The sequence below is a fragment of the Rhinolophus hipposideros genome (assembly GCF_964194185.1).
Source record: "Rhinolophus hipposideros genome assembly, chromosome: 1".
NCBI lineage: Eukaryota > Metazoa > Chordata > Mammalia > Chiroptera > Rhinolophidae > Rhinolophus > Rhinolophus hipposideros.
In genome coordinates this window covers 8877823-8900352 of record NC_138047.1, presented here as the reverse complement: position 1 = coordinate 8900352, position 22530 = coordinate 8877823, and the positions used below count along the sequence as shown (strand labels likewise).

At 42.1% G+C, this 22530-nt stretch overlaps 1 protein-coding gene across 2 annotated transcripts in view; it reads right to left on the bottom strand.

The window, feature by feature from the left end:
* Positions 1–22530, bottom strand: part of SFMBT2 (Scm like with four mbt domains 2) — a 196867-nt gene that overhangs the window by 120896 nt on the left and 53441 nt on the right. The window lies entirely within an intron of this gene.

Here is a 22530-nt window from a genome sequence, read left to right as displayed (position 1 = left end):
TGTGACTGCTTCAGGCCTTTTTGCGTAATGCTCTCAACTGCTAGACTGTCATTAAGAGTGTAGTTACAGTAGCTAAAGTTAAAAGTGCATATATAATCTTTATTGGGTATGGGAGGTAGGGAGGGGGGGTCATACCTAAAATTACCAGCCCCACCTCTTCATTCTAAAGCACCTCTAATGACAATGAGTAGTGAATCCAGCACACCCTGGGGCAAAATTTCCTTGAAGTCTCACAATTTATATTAAAAATATTCATGAAAACATCACTTTGCACTTCATTACAAATCTCTCTGAGGTTTAATGTAATATAAAAATAATGCTTTACATTACTTATTATCCTTCGCAGCTGAAGCCCCAGAAACATGTGTGATGGCTATATTATAACTTTGAACACGACTGTCACCCAACTTTGTCCTGTCAGATAAATTCAGCAACTTAAGAAAAATTGGCTGCTCCCCTTTAAAGACTTATTTACACACTCAAAAACGGTTACAAACATCTATTTACAAAGGTTTGGAAAAGATAACCTGACGGTTGTGTTGAAAACAACTAACAATGCTTTCTTTTAAAAGCATGAGTTAAATATATTAACGAACTGGAAAAAGTAAAGAATACCTAGAACCCAAAAATTAGCTGAAAGCAAGAACCTAGGAGGAGCCCGGCCCGGTGGCTCAGGCGCTTGGAGCTCCGTGCTCCTAACTCCGAAGGCTGCCGGTTCGATTCCCACATGGGCCAGGGGGCTCTCAACCACAAGGTTGCTGGTTCAACTCCTCGAGTCCCGCAAGGGATGGTGGGCAGCGCCCCCTGCAACTAAGATTGAACACTGGCACCTTGAGCTGAGCTGCTGCTGAGCTCCCAGATGGCTCAGTTGGTTGGAGCGCATCCTCTCACGGTTCAACTCCCACAAGGCTATGCCCCCTGCAACTAGCAACGGCAACTGGACCTGGAGCTGAGCTGCGCCCTCCACAACTAAGACTGAAAGGACAACAACCTGAAGCTGAATGGCACCCTCCACGGCTAGGACAGAAGGGACAACAGCTTGACTTAGAAAAAAGTCCTGGAAGTACACACTGTTCCAAGAAGAAGGAGGAGAAGGAGGGTGAGGGGGATAGGGGGAGAGGGAGGGAAAGGGGGAGGGGGAGGAGGGGGAGGAGGAGGAGGAGGAGGAGGAGAAGGAGGAGGAGGAGGAGGAGGAGGAGAAGGAGAAGAACCTAGGAGGGCTGAGCTTAGCACGGAGCCACCGTTTCCTCTGAGGGCAGTGGCCCAGCCATGGGAACTGGGCCATGGGAACTGGGCTCTGGGGTAACAGCATCATGGCACCGTGTGCAGTGTGCAGTGTGGACTCCCCAGGACACACATCTCTAAGGCTACACTCTAAGCAAAAGAGAGAACGAGAAATAACCACCTCGCCCCAGGCCTGCAGGAAAGCCATCTTCACCAGAACCTCGGCTTTGACTGTGATAGTGCCTGTGATTGGGGGGGTGAGGAAACATCCCTGAGGAGTCTTAGCCACAAACCAGCCCATCCGACCCAGTAGTCCGAAATCCCCTCAAGCTAAAAAGGTTGAAGTGGGTTAGTTGTCCACAGTGCCCGGCAGAAGCAAATGCAACTCTTTTTGAAAGACTCCATTTTCAACCCAGCATTTAAAGAAATCTCACAGATAAAGTTCTAAAAAAGAAAGGAAGGAAGGAAGGAAGGAAGGAAGGAAGGAAGGAAGGAAGGAAGGAAGGAAGGAAGGAAGGAAAAAAGGAAGGAAGGAAGGAAGGAAGGAAGGAAGGAAGGAAGGAAGGAAAAAAGGAAGGAAGGAAGGAAGGAAGGAAGAAAGGAAGGAAGGGAGGAAAGAAAGAAGGAAGGGAGGAAAGAAAGAAGGAAGGAAGAAAGAAACTATCAATAATCACTGATCAATGCTATTGTTTTTACTATTATTACAACAGGTGATACTTCCTAAGAGCTCAGTATGTCCCACTCACCATTTAAAGTCTGTGACCTGGTTCTTTGTCACAATATTACACAGAAGCATCAGTGCACTTGTACTGACCAATCAGGAAAGAGACAAAATATGTAAGAAAGACACAAGAGATACAAGGGCCATTAGCAAAACCCAGAATAAACACAAAACAATCAGACCTTAAAGATTTCGGATACTGGTGTTGTTAAATATACTTAATATGTTTAAGGAAATAGAAAAAAGTAATTCAAATTGTGTAAGAAACAACAGCAACAACAACAAAGCCCTATAAAAACGATCAGGAACAGTTGGAAAAAAACAAATTTTATACATTAAAAACACAATGATTTTATTTAAAAACCCAGTGCCAAGTTAGCAGCAAATTAGGGAACTTCATGAAGAGAGAATGTGCACTAGAAGATGGACCCAGAGAAATCACACAGAATGCAACACAGACAAAAAGATGCAAATATGCAAGAAAAATTAAGAAACATAACGGCTATATGTAAGTCTGTCTGGAATGCTAAAAACAAAAGAAAGAGAACAGGGAAGAGGTTATCAGAGGCTAGAATGACAAAATTGTCAGAACTGATAACAGACAATAACCCACAACCTGAGTAAGCCCAACAACCCCAATCAGAATAAATAAAAAGAAATCTCCGTTTAGAAACATTATAGTAAAACTATGTAACACCCAAAACAAAGAGAATCTTATAAAGAACCAGAGGGGAAAAGACTGATTATCTTTCAAAAGAATGACAACTAGTCTGACCACTGATTTCTCAGCCAACAACTAAAGCCAAAGAAAGTGGAATTACATTGTCAACATGCTGCTACAAAATAACCTGTCCCTCCAGCATCCTCCACACAGCAAAACACTCTTCAATAATATGAAAGCAATGAAAACATTTTGAGACAAGGAAAAACTGAGTTTATCCACAACAGTCCCCCACTATAGGGAATTCTGAAGGATATACTTCATATGAAAGGAAAGTGATCTTGGACGGAAGATTTAATAGGTAAGAATGAATTCTAAGAAAATAAAGTACAAATGGTAAGATTTCATTCTTCATTATAGCCAAGTAACATGTCTAACTATTACTTTTTTTTGTATACCTGAAACTAATAAAAAAAGTGGTAAATATATGAAAAAGTATAAATAAACATTGGCATGGCCTTATGAAGCTGGCAGAGTTTTCCCTGGGGGAAAAATATTTCACTCTTATTTAAAAAAAAAATAAATCTCATGCCATTCTCTGTGTAATTATACACAGGATGAAGATCTTCTTCCTCGTGTATTAACCACCTGAATTACTAAAAACATAATTGCCTTCTTTGCACTTAACAAGATGACTCTTGAGCTCAACATTGCCAGTGGCCATTTCTTGGTAGTTTATCTTTCCCAGTGACATTCAGTTGGCTGCACTCCACTTTGCAAACTAACAGATTCTTCCATTGACGGCGACTCATAATTTTTCTATTTGCAAATCCACCTGCTAAGAATGTAAAGTGATTTTTAAAAGCGAATTTGACTAATAAATCCATCGCATCAGCCAAGAGTGACTAACCCACCTGGGTTTATCTTGATTGACTCTCAGTTCTACCAGCAGTCATTCAGCTACACAGAGCAATAAACCATCTCCCCACGAGAGCTGCTATGATTAATCACCAGCCTTCAGTTGAAGTCAATATCCCACTCACATCAGGCTGACAACAAGAAAAATTTGGTAATAAGAAATGGTTCTGCTTTATCTAGACTGAAGATATATAAATTACAATCAGATTATGTAGATAAAATACATGAGCTAAATTTGTCCACGGTAACTACACTTGTCACTGCACTTTTTAATGCGCCTAAAAAAGGATTGATGTCGATGCCGGGGTGAGCGGACAGTTGAAGAAAGGCTGTACAACAACTTCTGAAAAGCTCATTTGTAACTCATTCAAATTACTTCTCTGCACTGTAGAAATCATTAGCTAAAATCTTTTCCTTTCTCTGGCCCAGAGTTTGTTTACTAAAACCAGTTCTGAAAGTTGGACTATGCTTAAGGCATAAAGACAAGCAAACTACACCATTTCTTTTAGGCCACTGAAGTATTAACCCCCAAAGTGGGGCTCTGGTGGTCTAACAGAGCCACTGCCACTGTCCCAAGCAGCCAACCTGCTCCTGGACAAAGGTGCAAGGCCTCGAGGAATCCAGGAGACCATTATTACCTGTATTTTCACAAGTTCTATCTTGTGAAAATGGAGCAGCAAAGGTTACGATGAACACAACTGTTGAAGCCGCAAGTAAAACAGATTAAAGGAAGGAAAAAGAATGAGGGAACGCAGAAACTTTGCCTTGGATCTGACATACAGGACAACAGGTCAGAAACCGCCTCCTGTTTCAGAGACGCAGCTACATGCACGTACATAAATACCCACTGATAACTGACAATGAGTGAGTGCATAAGCTGCAACTGCTCTGACGCTCCTGTTCTCAGTTGAACGGTCTGTAGAGTTTATAGCTGGTCGCTGTCTCCATAAGGGGCTGTCATCATTATCAAAATAACATTTCCTGCACCTCACAGAGAAGGAAGTTACGCTGGAGTTATTTCCCCCCCATGATTAATTATAAGCCCTGAGATGGGGATTTTAATTACCTACCAGGTAAACGTGCTATATAACCTAACTTCAGGAGAAGGTAGGCAGTATTCACCTGATAGGATGGAAAACAGCATGCACAGACTGACCGAAGTTTGGAGATGTTCCCGAGTCGGGCCATGTCTCATGGCTGAAATGGCAGGATACAGAGCTGCTCAGCCATGTTTGGAAAACTAAACTAGATAAAACACACACACTGAAAAAAACAAACAAACAAACAAACAAACAAAAAAAACACTGAATTCTTTTCCATCTACCTGGAAGAATTACCCTCCTAACAACCACTCACACCAACTCCCATGCAGGGGGCGGAGCCGCACAGCTTAGATACTTAAATGAGGAAACAGTGGTCTTCCCATGTGACCGATCTCGTTGCAGCACCATGAATGATGGGAAAAAACAGAGACCTAATATCAGATGCTGACTAAATAAAAGATGCGGCCCAACAGCAGTGGAGAGAAAGGAGGCAATGTGATGGCCTATGAAAGTCTCAGGGCAGTGGATCAGGCAAGGCCATGATATCCTTATTTAAGTTTCTAATTTAAAATGTCTCCACGAGAATATCTTTACGAAAACAGAATAATCCTTAGAAAAATGCCTATCTTTTAGCAGCTCATTCTGAAAAGGAAGTTTGAAGTGGAAGACAAAGGCCGACTTTCACATTTTATGCTATATACTGATCTGCTGTTTTCATTTTTATTACTTCCGTCATTTTTACAAGGTAATGTAAAATTCAGTTGAAGCCCACTTTAATTATTACATAGTTTCAAATGTACACGTGTCAGAACGTTTAGTAAAAGCCTAGTGTAGAATCACTGCCTGTCCATTAGCCATTATTCTTAATTCCAAACGAATAATTATAATACATTCCACAGGAAAAACAAGGACAAGTCCTTAAATGAGAGGCAGATCGCATAGGGCTAATCAAATGTAACAACACTGAGCAGTTCTGGCAGTTTCACTTTGCCTGGTTGCAAAATAACTTAATCTGCTAGTCTATTTATTTATGGGGAAAGGAAAATCCATAAAACATTAATAGCAACAATGTTACACTACTGTTACTTAATGGCAAACCCATAATGCTGACATCCCAGCCTTCCTGTGACTGGAGCTCTTTAAAAGACAAGGGCCTTGGACCTAAACAATCCATAGAGAACTGGATCCAATCTGCCAGCCCACAGAACTCAAATGTCATGATGCACTGCCATAGTTCCTTTTTTGTGCTAACTTGACTGAGACCCATGGTGCACAGACATTTGGTGAAATGTTTTTCTGGGTGTGTCTGTGCGAGGTTCTGGACTTCAAAGAGGAATTGTGAGGGGACACAAATCAGCTCAACACACAGTGCACGGATCCTTTTAAGGGTAAGTACTGCTTTGTGAAATACTTGGGGTGTGTGTGTGCACCAAGTCACAGCCAAAAAAGTCATTAATCAGCTAGACTGACCATCAATTTGATATCTACATCCGATAACCCAAGTCCCACTTCAACAATCAGAGTAAGTGGAAATTTACCCCTTTTCTTCCTCTTAACAACTCAAAACTTCTTCCTTATATTGCTCCTAAATTTGACTATCCATTGATTCCAATTCTAGCCTTTGGGGGTCAAGAGAACTCTATTTTTTCCTTTGGAAAAAAAGGCAGTTTTTATGCTCTCCCTCAATCTTTTCTATTCTCATATTAAACATCCGTATTCTAACGATTATGACATGGTTATATGTATTTGTGTGTGGCGGGGGAGGATTCTTAGTTTGTTGTTTTGGGTACATTTAAGGGACTGGCTGGAAGGGAACGAGTCTTATAGATGATTCTTATCTTCACATGTTTACATTCTTGGCTGGGGGAGAAGCATAGTCAGTTGGCAAATACATTGTAGACAGTGATAAACATTAAAAGAAATAAATCTGCTGGGGTGGACCAGGTTATACTCGTACACTGGGAGGAAAAGCTCATTGAAAAGGTGACGTTTTAGCAGAGACTTACGGGAAGTGAGAGCAAACCATGCAATTATCTGGGGAAAGGGTGTCTTAGGCAGAAGGTACAGTCCATGCAAAGGCCCTGTGGTATAAATAATCTTGGCTTATCTGTAGAATGGTGAAGAAGCTGAACCAACTGAAGCAGCATCAGAAAGCTGAATCATAGAAGACAAAATCAGAGCAGGAGTGGGTGGCTGGTACCCATAAGAAGTCCATGGTGGACTTCTTAACCACGCACACAGAAAGCCATTTTTACACTGTGTCCCTTGAATCTATAGATGGCTTTAGGTAATACGGACATTTAACAATATTAATCCTTCCAATCCATTTCCAAGTGTTTGTGTCTTCCTCAATTCCATTCATCAAAATCTAAAAGTTTTCATTGCACAGATCTTTCACCTTCTTGGTTAAATTTATTCCTAAGTATTTTATTGTTTTTGATGCTATTGTGAATGGGGGTTGTTTTCTTTATTCCTTTTCCAGAGTTTTGTTGTTGGAGTATAGGAACACAACTGATTTCTGTATCCTGACTTTGTATCTTGCAACTTTACTGAATTTGATTAGTTCTAGCAGATTTTTGGTGGCGGCTTTAGGATTTTCTTTCTATAGAAGATCTTTCTTATATAAGATCATGTGTAAATAAAGACAATTTTACTTCTTCCTTTCCTACTTGAATGCCTTTTGTTTCTTTTTCTTGCCTGACTGCTCTGGGTAGGTCTTCCAGTACTAGGCTGAATAGGCACGGAAAGAGTAGGCATCTTTGTCTTGTTCCAGATCTTAGGGGAAAAGGTTTCAATCTTTCACCATTGAGTATGATGGTGGCTGTGGGTTTGTCATATGATGTTTTATGAGGTTAAGGTACATTCCTTCTATATCCCATATGTTGAGCACTTTTATCATAAAAGGATGTTGTATTTTGTCAAATGCTTTTTCTGTATCTATTGAGATGATCATATGATTTTTATCTTTCATTCTATTAATGTGGCATATCATCTCTATTGATTTCTGTATGTTGAACCATCCATGAAATTATGTACCACAGAATTTGGAGGCAAAGCAATTAACATATGAATGAAAAACAAGTCTGCTTGTAAAGATCTTACTAAACTAAACTCACCAAGCTCACTCACAGTAGCCCTATGGTAAGAATGCTAAGAACTGCACAAGTCGCCTTTCTTGAAAATCTAACAGCCATTATTTCCTTTGTGTCGGCAAAAGCATTATTTTTGCTCATTCAGGTGAGATAAATGCAAAGTATAAAACTGAAGACTGTCGTGCAATGTGGCCAACAAGGTCCTGGAGAGAACCCAAAACAAACAGGAAGCAGGTCTGTTTTTGTATTTGATCGTAACTTGGGAAAAACAAACATTCCTAGTGAAGGGAAACTTGTTTCTGGATATCTTAAGAAGTCCCAAGAGTCACAAGTATCTGGTTGTGGTACGCCCCTGAAGTATCGTTCAGAGCTTGACAACTCCAAGTTGGTCAGATGAATCATTCTTCTTATTACTTTAATATGCCATCATCCATGCCAGGCAATTTAAATTCACTGAAATTTCCTTTCCTATCACAAACTAGATGCCGAAGTGTGCAGCTGCTAACTCTTAACAATTAATTAATGACTCACTTTTTTTATTTTAGTTCTTCCTCAAAGGACTTCAAGTAGTTCTGTAAGTATTCTAGAATATCTTGTGGTATAAATGAAACACTGATGAGCCAGAGGGCTGCAGCCACTTGTTCCCCAATTCAGACACTACATCAAGAGACAACTAAGGCAGAAATGCTGCTTCTCAATGGGGGAAGAAATGAGCTTATACTGTGAAACCTTCTTTCCCTAGATTTTTTTCTTGGAGAATCACTGGAGGTAGCATTTCTCAACAAGAAGTAACAAACAATTCCAGTGAAAGCTAGAAGTCTTATCTGCTGATAGCCAGGTCCATTACAATATATGGAATTTCCTTTCATTCCCACCACCCTGCTGAGGTGTAAGTAATATGACTCCCATTTTTCAAGTGAATAAAATGGAACTTAAAAGAGTCTCACCCAAGGTCCACTCAGTTTTGGGGTGCTTAAGCAGTGATTCAATGTTGGTCTTTCTAACCCCAAATTCCACATCGTTTACTACATCATGCTAATTCCAAGTGCCATTCTTTACTGGGAGATTAAAATCACTCATTCTGTCAACGTGAAAGGCCCGGTTAGTATTCAGCGGCACCCATCCTCCAGCATCACAGACCTGCCAAGCACCCAATTCCTCTACTGTTTGTAACAGTCAAGAAAACAAAATAAATCGCCTAAAAGTCATTCTTATTCAAAATTTCACTGAATGTTCGTCTCCATAACTGATTTCCCCCAGGACCCAGCATGTGTTCTTTTTAATTAATAATATGACGAGTTTTATTACAGATTGCTCATATATAAAACAAATTAACAATCTTTCTGGGATGGAAGAAAAGGGAAGCTCGCATTTTAAAGAACACACGTACTCCACTCCTTTAAAAAGGAAAGGGTACCCCGAAGTTTCACTGAAGTATTTACAAGCATCATAGCAATGAGGGGAACACAACATCAGGGATCAAATGTACAATCTTTAAGTGCACAATAGAGAGACATTTGCCAAATCTTTAAGTTACCTGACACGTAGGATACGGAGTCTTCTTCCTTTGAGTGAAGTGCTACAGGGTAGGGCTTCATTACTTATATGGGTGCTTTGTGACTTTTGGGACTAAGTCTTTGACAACTAAAATTGAAATGCTTACTGTAATGTGGGATCTCTCGTCCCGCTCCCCGCACCAGAACACAGGATATGGTGAGGCCAAAAAGAAACACCCACGGAGCCATAGGTAGAGGAGTCATACCACTATGGTCTCACTGGCAGCTGGTGGAGACACAAAAGCAAACATTGGCCAATACCCCAACAGGGGGTCTTCCTGCACCCCAGTCTCCCTGGAGGCCAGGAGAGACACAGGAAGTAGGATCCACACGATCCGCAATCCGCCAACCATGCTTGCTAACCCTACTTACTAGCTGCAATCCGCTGTCCGCTTCTCTGCCAACCAACCAACACCCCACCCCCCCTCGCCCAGCATAGCCACAGCAGTTACATTAGTGGCTAATGGCTAACCGGTAACAGCTGATGGCCAGCCAGCCACAGCAGTTTGCCATCTGATTACAGCTGATGGCCATCTAATAACCGAGCCAGCACCTTTCCATGTGACGCCCACTCTGGAAACTGCTCTCCTGGCTCTGTCCCCACACTTATATTTGCAATGCATTTTTTTTCTAATGCAAAGTGAACTCAACATCATAATGACTTCAGTTCTCCACTTAATAATAAATGCTACACCACTCCAATCAAAATTCCACTGGGTCACTCATGAAACTACACAAATTGGACCCCTGCATTTCTGTGGACTGTCAAAGGATTATGGATAGCTAGGATTAGTACTTCCCAAACCTTTTCACATCGTAGCACACATGGAAAATCACCACGCTGTGTACTCACACTGCACTACAGAACGAAGCTTCCGGCTGAAAGCGATCACCCCTGAAAGCTGACTGCCCTATATCCCCCCAGAGTGTTCTCAAAGGTCGGGTAGATCATCAGTGGTCTGGCAAACCCGTCATCCAGTGTGACACATCACTGACAAAAGGCTGCCCAAGACAACTGTGACGAGCAAAAAGACAGGAGCTGAAATAACAGACTCTGCATGTACAGCAGCAGTACTTAGGACACGGGGTCAGGGTGGGGAAAGGAGAGGAGACCACTGGAACCGAAGAGGCAGCCGAAAACCACCCCCAGGCATACAGAGAAACTATTTATGACAGAGAAGACACTGCAAATCCTTGGTGAAAAGAAGAAACACCGTATTTTGTCAGGTACAATGGGCACTTTTTTTGGACCAAATTTGTGAGGGAAAAATAAGGATGTGTATTATACATGCATAGTATGAAGTCTACATGTAAATGTTTTTAATTCTTTTATTTATGCTTATGAGTTAAAAGTGCAATCATATATAAATAAAAGCTAACATTTCTTTATAATACAAAAAACAAGTATGTGAATAGAAACAAATAAAAATTTGAATTAAAAAATTAAAACAAAAGATTTTTTTTCCTTGAAAGTTTGAGCCAGGAACAGAACTACCTCCCACCCTATGCAGGAATCAATTCCAGATGGATTAAAGACCTTTAACACTTGAGGAACTCTAGAAGAAATATACAAGAACAATTTGAGCCTAATCAGTGCCGTACAATTTGGAACAAAGATACCAAAAAGCATAAATAGCAAAAAAAAAATAATAATAATAAATAAATTGTCTAATAGACTATGCTAGAATAGTGGAGAGGAGAACACTCAAAGGAAACCCTAAAGGCTGGTAAATATGAAAAGACGCAAAACCATACTAGTCATCAGGGAAATAAAAAAAAAAAAATACAGTCAACAGGGAATACAGGGAATATTCCTGCCTATCTGAGAGGCAGGAAGTGTTGACAAGGACCAATGCTACTGATTACAGTGTAACAAAGAAAACAATAACAGTCTTCCCTCACTTTACCAGGTCATTACATTCCTGAAAACTTCAGACTAATTTAAAACTGTACCAGCTATACAAAAGCAACTTAGTGTTGGGATTAATTCCAGGCTCCATAAATTACATACAGGTGTCTCACCTTCGTGCCTAGCAGGACATTCCAAGATCCTGGGAACAATTCTGCATTGTATGGGCCTGTCCCCTGTGTTGCGGGACATGTGGGTGGCATCTTTGCTGCTGCCCATGCAACGTCTCAATTAACATGTCAAATGCCAGTAACATTTCCCCATCAATAATTTCCACTAAGTTCCAAACACTCCCAAGCTGCCAATGGGCACCCTTTGGAATCACTCGTTCAGTAGCTTCGACTCTGATTTTGTATCTCCAAACAGCTCAGGCAGCTACAGATTGTAAGACCCGGAACACTTCTGACATCCCACATAAATATTATTATTTGGATGAACACCAATGATAACCGTTTGCATTGTCTCGAAATGAATCTTTCCTCAAATCACACAGATTACTGAGTTTACCCTTTAATTTTCTAAGCAGTACATGGTAATTTAATTGTACGGCACTGATTAGGCTCAATTTTGAATCATGCTGTTAAGTCTCTGCCAAATACACTGAAAAATGCATTATTTCAAATCTCTGGTTCTTCACAGTCACTTGAAGTCAAGCCTCGGTTTCCTGATTCCAAAGCAATCTCTCTGTTTTCCAAATGTGCCCTCAAAACCCATTCCAATTCCCTTTCAGTGGGTATGGAGGTGGAAGGAGGGCGCAGCCTAATTTCTCCATGCATTTCTTTGGGTAATATCTTAGGAAGTCAACACTGAAAAGAAGACAGGCGTGGGGGTACCACTGTGCCCGGTGGTGCCCAGGAAGAGAAGCGTCACCTCCCTGAGACTCTTCACAAATGGGAGTGCTGCCAGCTAGTGCACTTCTTCACCCCTTCATTTGAGCCCCCAGTGGGCAGGGAGGAACCCGGTTTTCCTTGCCAGGAACTGTTTTCATGCCTCATTTACATCAACAAATGAAGTGATGAGGATGGTTTCTTTAATTTTCTTTTTTTTCTCTTATAAAATTGACCTTTTTCGGGTACACATTTCTATGAATTTTTATTAACACATGTCCAGATTCATACTACTTCCACCACCACGAGGGCACAGAACAGTTCCATCACCCCCCAAAAAAAGTTATTTTCTGCTGTCCCTTTATAGTCACACCTTCCCTCACCCGGAAGCCCTGCATACAGCGACGCCCTCCATCACTAGAGTTTTGCCTTATAAAGCGCATCATATAAGTGCAGCCCAATGTACATAACCTTTTGAGACCAGGATTTTTAACCACGTCAAGTGCCTCTGAGGTTCCTCCAGGTGGCCCCACGTGTCCATCAATCATCCATTCTACTGTTTCACTGAGCAATACTCCGTTACATGGATGGATGGACCAGTTTGTTTATCCATTCTCGTCTTCTTGGAAGACATCTGAGTGGTTTCCAGTTCGGGGAGACCATGAACAAAACAATTTCATCTTTGATCAAGTAAATGCTGAATTCCTAATTGTCGCAGCCAGAACTCACTTCCTCAGGCGGTCTCTTCTTTTATGCTTAAACGACAAAAGCTTTCCTGCGTACAAAGACATCAACGTCTAAAGTAGTATTTGGCTGATGCGAATAAGGTGAGTACGATGACGTCAGAGTGACAGCCATACAGGCTCCTAGCCATTTCTGCTAATGGGGAGAACAAGGCTGTCTTGTCTGAAGGTTGGAACCCATGCTGCACGATACCCACCGCCATGCAGGTTCATCGCGGAAGACCCAAATGGCCACGAGCCTTGGGAAACGTGACAGCTTGCCTCATCCTTCATGTCTCCCCAAACTCAGCCCTCTTCTGAATGTACATCAGGCTAGCAAGCATCTAACCTTCACCGTTATTAGATGATGACGTGGCTCTTTTTATCGGCACATTCCAGACTCTTCCTGGGCATAATGGGTTGATCAAGTCCACAAAACTACAGCGGCACCCCATAGACCGGCAAACAGCATGGCTGAGATGGCTGTGACAGTGGACACGTATCATAAACTTTATTTAGAAAGAGGCGCTTCCATCCGAGTCGAGGTGCTCCGGACTGCAGAGGGCTTCTCGTGAGCCCTTCTGGGTGCTGGCAGGCCTGGTCCTTACCAGTCGCCAGCAACCACCCGGGACAGGTCCACAGGCCTTCCCCACAAACACAAGAGCAATGAGGGAGCTGGAGAATCGGGCACTGGGGACCACGGAGCACAAGCCTGAGGGATGCCCAGGGGAGAGGAGGCATTGAGCAGGTGGTACTGCTGCATAACAAAGCAGCCTGGCACTCGGGCTTCAAATGCCAGTTGCGATGCTCATGGGTCCCTACATCAGGAATTCCGACAGGCACAGAGGGCTGGCTCAGCTCGGCTCCACAATAACTGGGACCCTGGCGGGGAGACTCGAAGGCTGGGGCTGGGGCTGGGGTCACCTGAAGGTTCATTCATTCCCATGTCTGGTGCACAGCTGGGACGAATGGAAGACCAGGAGTGCAGACCAGAGCATCTCGATGTGGCCACTCCATGTGGCCTGCCAGCCTCACAGCCTGGGAGTCACACTTGTTCTGTGGTGACTGGGGAGGCAGGGGTTGGCGAATCAGCAAATACAGGGGCAACTGCACCTTTTATCACTCTGCCTTAGAAGCCACATGTTGTCCCTTTGGTTGTATGCTGCTGGTCCCAACAGTTTCACAGCTGCCCGGCTTCCAGGACAGGGGACACAGACAACAATCTTAACAGGAAAAATGTCCAAAAAATCTCAAGTCACGTGTTAGAAACACTACAGCTGCCAACCTGCCAGGGGTCTGAGAAGCCCCGAAAGACAGGCCTCTTGGGATTTCAGGGAAGTGACGAGATTCCCCGAGGCCTTCTGTGGCTCCAGGGAAAACCCTGGCATCCAGAAATCTCTTTTTCTGCCCAAAGTATGCTCTGTGAAGGCTTTGGAGCCAAGGGAGCTCTGTTATCCCTCTTGCAGCCTATTTCTTAAGATTCTGTTTCTAAACCACCTGAAACATAAATCAATACCTTCAGCTGACTTTATAACATTTCTCATTATTTTTAAAAATAACTCGCCCAGCGACTTCCAACGCAGCTATTTTGAGACTCCCATTAAAATCGTCTGTGTAAGACCCACTCTGTCTTCAGCAGAACCCCGCAATTAATTTGCATCGCATCACCTGACTTCTCACGACCAAACATTAATTAATCCCTTTTGTCCCATATGGAGGAAGCATGTAAGCTGAGCTGTCCCCAGTGGCCTTGGGGACATACATCACACATCCCTTCATCCAGTTTAGACGTGCAACCTCAGCACAGGGTCACCCCAGGAGGTACGTGACTCTGTAAATAAGACCTGTTAATTGATAATTACCATAATTACCTAATCAAGAAAAACTCCATCAAGCCAAGCCACCTTAGCTAAAGTGTGTCTCCCTCTCCCCACCCACCTCTTCTGTCCTCCTCTCTCTTTTTTTCTCTCTCCTTTTCTCGCCTGTCTTTCCCTCTCTGTCTTTCCCTCTCTCTCATTGTTCCCTAGTAAGAGTACTTATTTAATTTTTGCTGCTTCCACAAGACCAATCTCTGACCAATACACCTTTTTCTGCTGTAGGAAAGCAGCAGAAATTTTTCCTCTGTCTGATTCATCCCGGTAAAGCCCTCTGTTGCCGGGTGACTGCCAACAGTTTGTCATCATTCCCAGACCCAGTTACGGTCCAGCTCAGGTACACGTGCCTTGTGGGGAGCAGGGCGGCACTCCATCCCTCACCTCGGCCCAACACAAGGGTAGGTATTTTACTTTTTTTCTTAAAAAAAAAAGTTAATATTCCTGTGATGCCAGTTAATATTCCTGTGATGTCTTTTGTACTCATATTCTGACACCGGGCTATCAGAGTGAGTACACCAGGCTATCAAATCTTCATTATAAACCCTGTTACTGTATAGAAATAAAAACTGTGTTGTGAGCTATACCTAATAAATCTCCCATCTGCTCAATTTGTCTCTCTACCTTCCATCACTCTGCAGCACATGTAATTAATTCTGACACACTGTCTAACCATGCGCCCAGAAGTGGGTTGTTTTTTAAAATAGGAAAAGAATTCTCACTATCCCTCTGGACAGAAAAAACAGGTGAAAACTGTGACCAAGACAATAAACTTGGAAAACAACCTTAAAATGTTATGAATCCAACTGGGCCCCCGAACCTAATGGTCTTCCACTTAGAAATACAAAATGTCATTTCCCGCCAGGGGACAGGTGACCAGGATAAGTCCCCACATGGAGAGCTTTCTCAGAGTAGCATTTGTCTCTCACACCCACCTACTTTCACCCCATCTATTTTGGCAGGATATGAAATTCAGCGATGTCCTTTTAAAGGGTCATTTATAATTCCCAGACCCCCACCTGTGGCCAATACTGAGCACTTAATGATCTAGCCGAAGGCTCCCTCCCCATTCGCACAGGAACTAAGAGCCAGAGAATAGTCACAACTCCTCATCTCAGTGGTGACAGATACCGGGGGAGACCACCTGGATGGATTCTTGTTCCTGACGGGCCAAGAAGTTTTTGTGTATAACTACATTTTATTGCAGGTTTGAACAGCTGTGATTTTGACACGTTATTCTGTTTCTCTCAGGTTTTTCCAATGAATGTATTTTAATAAGGTAAGCAAGAGTAGCTAAGTCCACATTCCAATGAGTAAACAGGATGCTACAAATATTTTTGTTACGAGGATAGTAATAGTGTGATGGTTAATTTCACCTACCAACTTGACTGTGCTAAGGGACGATGGCAAAGCAAGTATTTCTAGGGGGTGGTTGTGGGGGTGTTTCTAAACAAGATGAGAGGGCCTCCCTCATCAGTCTGGGCAGGCACCATCCAACCCACTGAGGGCCTGAATAGAACAAAAGAAGGAAAGAAAGGGTGAATTCGCTTGCTCTGTGTGAGTTGGGATGTCCATCCTTCCGCCTTCGGACATCAACGCTCCTGGTTCTCAGGCCTTCTGACTTAGAATGAACCACCCGCCAGCTGTCCTGGGCTCCAGCTTCCGTACGCAGGTCACAGACTATCACAGCCTCCATACTGTATGAGCCACTTCCTATAGAAATCTCTTCTTGTAGCCATCTATCTATCTATCTATCTATCTATCTATCTATCTATCTATCTATCTATCAATCATCTCCATCCTGTGGGTTCCACTTCTCTGAAGAACCTGGACTAATACAAATTGTGTTTACCCAAAGGCATGACAAAATACATCTGAAACAGTGCTATTCACATTAATAACAATTAATTTACAAAGTGTTACCATTCATGCTTATCCTTTTTACAGTGTGTGTTAGCTAGGGAGGAAAGGAATAGAAAGTTTAGGGATTGTTCAGTAAGCTCACTTTTTAAATTAAACATAGATTTATGTGTTCTTGTAAAAGAACAAATGCTAGAGAAATTTTAACAACTTTTACTTCCACCCGCTTATAAAAATTTTTTAATGAAACAAACCAGACCGAAAACAAGCCCACTGGATTCGTTAGCTTTAATTCTCCTCAGAAAAAAAGAATTGTTTCATTAAAACCTGGCTATTTCTGTGGCGATCTATCACACAAATGCAAGAAACAAAACGTACAAATGGAGAACCCAGGAACTCGGTGTCAATAAATAAATAAAAAACTCAGAGTAGGCCAAAAAGAAAGCCCGCAGTGATTCTTAGACATAACTTCCTCTGGCCATACTTTGGCTTTATGACAGTGTTATCTGTGTGAGGTAGGGAAAAATGGAAGAGTGGCACAAATAAAATACTGAGACAATTCCAACATCATCTTTCAAACCCAATAGTCTTAGAAGACTTACAATAATGGCGGGCACCTGTTAAATAACTGTTGAATAATAACTTTGAGACTTGTCTCAAGGAGGGTTTCCACTGTGAGTTGTTTCAAAGTTCCCTAGGATTACAATGTCCTTGGAGGTTTGCTGGATAACACTCTGAATAGCTCTGGCAAGATGGGAGGCTGGCCAACTAAATGCTGTATGAGTATTGCACACAGCCACTTCTACTTCTAGAAAATTCTCCACAATAACTAATTTCCTCTTCAGTAGAAGAAAAAGATATGTTCTCCCCTCTACCTTCTTTCTTTCCTGCCTTCCTTCTTTTTACCCTTTCTTCCTTCCTTTCTTCCTTCCTTCTTTCCCTTCTCTTTTTTCTTTCTCTTTCTCATCTTTTTTTAAAACTAACAATATGAAACACTGGTGCTGTGGAAACAACTGAAGGAGACAGATCAGTTGTGGAACAAATAACTATAATCTGGGAAAAGCACTGAGCTAAAGGGCTCTTTACATTTCACGGTTTATTTGGGAAAACCTCGTATTCAAAAATGGTGGTCCCAACAAAGGGGACAGTAGAAACTCCAGGTACATTACACTACCATTTTATCAGCAGATCCTCAGAGCATATGATTTACTTCAGGCAACAATACATTTAATTGACTATGGGATCAACGTAATGATGTCTAATGAGAAAAAAATTGTATTTCACAGTTGGCCCTGCAGCTCACTGTTACACCCACCTGGCACAGACCAACAGAAACAGACACTCACTGAGAAAGCTCGGGGGTCTCACCCTGCACCCTTCACAATAACAAAACCAAACCACAGCCAGAAACCGGACCCCTAGACACACAGGAAGGCTTGCTAGGGCTGCCTCGCATTTTCAAAGTAGCTGCATCTTTTTCATTAGCTCCCTCCTCACAGCTAGTGAAACTTCCATTTGGAAAAACTTCCCTATTTTTACTGTACCAGGATGGAGTCAGAGAGTAACGCAGAAGCACCACTGAAATCCCAAATCTAGGACGAGAACGGCATCTTCCTAAGGGTTCCTTATTATAGGCAGCCCATAAAATCGAGTTGCTAATGAAAAGCATGACTCACAACCGATCCTGACTTTAAGTTAAAGGATAAAAGGATCCCCATGGCAGCTCATAAAGACACTAACACTGATTCAATGTGGCTAAAACGTACTGTCTGTCCTCTTGTCTTACCATTTTCCACCAACTGAAACGATGAGTCAAGTACTTCTGGTTGCCTTGAGGAATTCAGTTTCACTTGTTCACCAGCCTCCTGAGACTGGCACCACATTGCAGACACTCTGTGAAGTGACAGGAATACGAGAAGCAAAATCTAGACCCTGCCATCAAGGAGTGTATGTACCAGGGGAGAGAAACAGATAAAAACTTGAACTAGATTCGAAGGTTTCCTCTAACCAGACAGACCAAAGCTATAGAAGAATTCAGGAGGTGACAGAATTTACTGAGTTCTTTTACTATGATCAAAAGAAAATTAAAAAAAAAAAAGACTCTATTTGGGGGTTTAGGCAAAGTTTAGGAGAAACTGATTCTTACCCGGAGTCATCCAACTCACAGAGACAGAAAGCAGAATGGTGGTTGTGGGGTTGGGGAAAATGGGGAGTTAGTGTTTCATGGGGACAGAATTCCAGGCCAGAAAAATGAAAAAGTTCTGGAGAGATGGGTGGCGGTTGTACAACAGTGTGATTGTTAATACACTTAAAAATGGTTACAATGGTTAAATTTTATGTTACGTATATTTTACAAAAAAAAAAAAAATCAGAAAGCAAAACCACGACCCAAGGTCTTGCAATCCAATTATGTCTCACTGCCTTGGGAGGCATGGAACCTACACACAGCTCAGCGGGGAAATCTGCAGACCAGCTCGGCTGGTGAGCCCCGCTGCCACCTGTTTGTGAAGTCGGCACACCCTCCCTGGTCGCTATGAAAAATCTGCAGCTCACCACGATTAAAACTTCAAATATGTATCTTGTCTTTCTTAAAACAGTAACAGCCTTAAAAGCATATTCAGGAACACACACACACACACACTGTACAGAACATTTCTCATTAATTTAGAAAAGGAGCCCTCCAGCTCCACTGTGTCGGACTTTTGGTATATTCCTTTAAGTGAGCTAAAAAGTCCAATCCAAATCAGAAATGACACTTTTTGGCATATCAGGCAAGAGACACTACATTCTTTGTACTATAAAGCGACAAAGGATCAAACCTGAAAGCAGCTGGCCAGCGAGTCTGTGCCCACACCCTCTAACCTGATTGTTTTCTTAGTCACTCTCTGGACTCAGACCATCCTTTGGCTATAATGTCTCGTGGCATGAGGCAAAACCAAGGCTTTTCCAATAGACCCTCGGTCACTAAAAAGAAAAAAAATACCTAAAGGAGGATAACACTTCTTTAGCGAGTATTTCATCTGCTAATATGAAGTGTCAGGCAAACATATATACAAACTGAAGTACTTAATAATTCAACCTATCTTAACTCACTCGGTCCCAACAATTTTTTTAAAGAAATCATAAATCATTTGTCAATGAAATATTGCCTCGAAATCATCAAACAGCATACAATGCATTCATGGAGTCGTCAAAGCCTATTTTCCAGCACAGTAATAACACTTTACTTTTCTCCCTGCTAATCTCTTTACACTACAATTAGCTAGAATTTGCTCTGACTACAATAGCAATTCATGGCTCATCACAAATTGCACAAACAGTAAAAGCCCAGAGGTGAACACAATCATGACCCATCTGCCCGGCTAGTGGTGTACGACTGGGCTGGGAAGGAACAAACTCTCACTCACGGTCACAATGGCAGTGCCACCTCCCCACACTTCAAAGCTACTTTGGGGAATGTTCTATGTGCTTCTATCTTGACTTATGTTAGCAAATTAAAAATGGTGGTGCCATTAGGTAGGAAGGTAAAGGAATAGCTGGAAATCAGACGTAAAGAAATTATCAGGAGAATAAAAATCAGGGAACTGAAACAGGAAAGTTGGGAGAACGAGAGCACAACCAAATGGCAGAGGCAGTAGATTTATAGGACGGTTCACAGAAAAAGACCACTAAATTTGGCAATAAGAGAGAATTGCTGGTGGCCTGAAAGTACATCTTTGCACAGCAATGGACAGCGAGTTGAGCCCTAAGGAAAAAGGGGGTGAAAGGGCATCAAACAAGAAAAATTCAAGGGACCGGGACAGACAACACAGTTAGATCCAACTGTTTACAATATTAATTACTAGGGTACATTCTGTATCCTCTTAGGTTTCACCCACTGAAAAAGATAAAAACAGTTCATTTCTTTTCATTGATAACACACCCCATGACATAACATATACACTAACATAATATGTGCACGGATTCAGAGAAGCAACTTCTTTATTTCTCATTAAAATTGTAACTTATAAGAAAGCTTGTAAATCTGCAAATTGACATATTCCCCAAGTGTCCTCCCAGCTGCATGGATATCTGCTTACAACTGCTGTTACTAGGCCCAAAGATATCAAAGTAGCCGATCCCTTTCATGAGAAAGGGCTTCTCTGCCAGGGCATTGCTTCATCTATTTCAAGGGCCAGCCTCCACGGCCATCGGAGCCCCACTGCCCCTTTCAGCCCTGTGTTGGGTCCCCCTGAAGGACACCGAGGACAAAGATGGCAGGTTTCCGCAGTCCACATCAAGACCACCCAGCGGGTGAATCCCAACTATGAGAAAGGCAATCAGAATGGGGACCATTGATGCCTTTAAAAGTTAATACGTGGGAAAGTATATCCCTTATTAAATCAACAGCAAATACCGCAAGCTACAAATCTAAAGTACTCTGACGACTATAGAAAATGCATTTTTGACTCCCAAGCGAAGAAAAAAAGTCATTTGTTTGGTTTTATATTTCAAGCATTTTTCCATTTTCCTTGGTATTTTTCCCAAAATGAAATCGTTATCCTAAAAAACTTTTTCTCAGACAACAGCTGATACACAATGATGGTAATAAAAATAAAACAAAATTTGAAAAACCTGGCTTATTCTGCTCAGGGTTAACCGGGGAGGAAATCTACCAAGTGGGAAAATTAATTCATCTCAAAGACCTAAAACATGAGTTCCTTTGACACAAATTAAGAACAAAAGCGATATGACTAACAATAAAATGCCTTCTGGAGAATTCTGTTAGCCTGTTTTTTTTTTGGGGGGGGGACTTGAGGGGTGGGGAGAGACATGTATGTCAGAGGGGTGAAAAAGAACACTGTTTCAGGAACCTTTCTAGACCAGAAAACCAGCATTGATTTAGGCACAATGAGCTGATACATCTCACAAAGAAACACAGCAGTGAGGCCACGGGCCTTTCAGGTGATGGGGGCAGAACACCGGATGCTGTTACTACAGCTCCTACAGTTCTCGGCAGGTCTGTTGTATGATGTCTCCAGAGATGTCAGTAAGGTGAAAGGAGAAAACGTGCCTCCTTTATTTTATTCTCACCCACTGACCTAAAGATCACCGATGAATTCAGAATTATTTATATCCTTCTGATCAAAAGCCACGGTATGTTTTCATTTGACTAAATTAGTCAAGGGCTCGTTCATGCCTTCCGGGTGTGGCCCCTTGTAGTATTTGTACATGCATTGATCTGCCTGCCTCATACAAGAGGAGGGAAAATATTTTCTTTGCTACCTTAACTCCCTAGTACTTAGGCATTTTTGTATTTCATGGGTCAGGAACACGAGTTCAACGTGTGGGTGTGCCGTCTTGAAAGAAAACAGGGAACAAAGAAAGGTTTCATTTGGCTGTTTTTCCTGTTAATTCATTATTAATTTTTATGAGAGATGGTACTTGGATAAAGATGATAAAAGAAAGCTGTGAGTTTAGGCAATCATTAGAAAAAGGGGGCCCACAGAGAAAGGATCACAAGAGAGGGCGGGGCAGAGAGGGGGAGCTAGGAGACTTTGAGGGAACAGAAACGGCCAGATGGAGAACTGGAAGGCTGGGACTCCCGCCTCCCCCTGCCCTTGAAGACAAATTCAGATTCCAGAGCTTGTAGATTAAAAAGACCTTTCTAAAACTCAAGTCTCTTTAAGAGAGATAACTATCTCCCACAGAAATAATAAAAGTGTAACATAAACAATAATTCAAAAACCCTTGTTGGCATCCTTCATCCCGTGGCCAAGCCTACACATACAGTTTAAGTGTCAGTAAGGAACCTCCTAATAAGCACCAAAGAAAGGAAGTCTGGGCTCCCCTCTCTCCCCTCAGATTTTACCGCACCAATGTGGTCTTCAATCATTTGTATAAATGGCATTCATCCTTCATCAGTGTCTCACAGGGACACACAATAACTGGAATGTATATGTTATGGGAGTGGAGACTTCATCTACTTCTAGTGCCAAGAAATGGCCCTGACACTATTAAATACTGAACGAATCTCCAGACCTGATTCCTACCATATTTAAGGCAAAAACAAAGGCGTTGAACACACGGATTCTGCTGTCTTCACATCCCCAAACTCCCTCATTCTGACCAACTTCAAGACTAAAG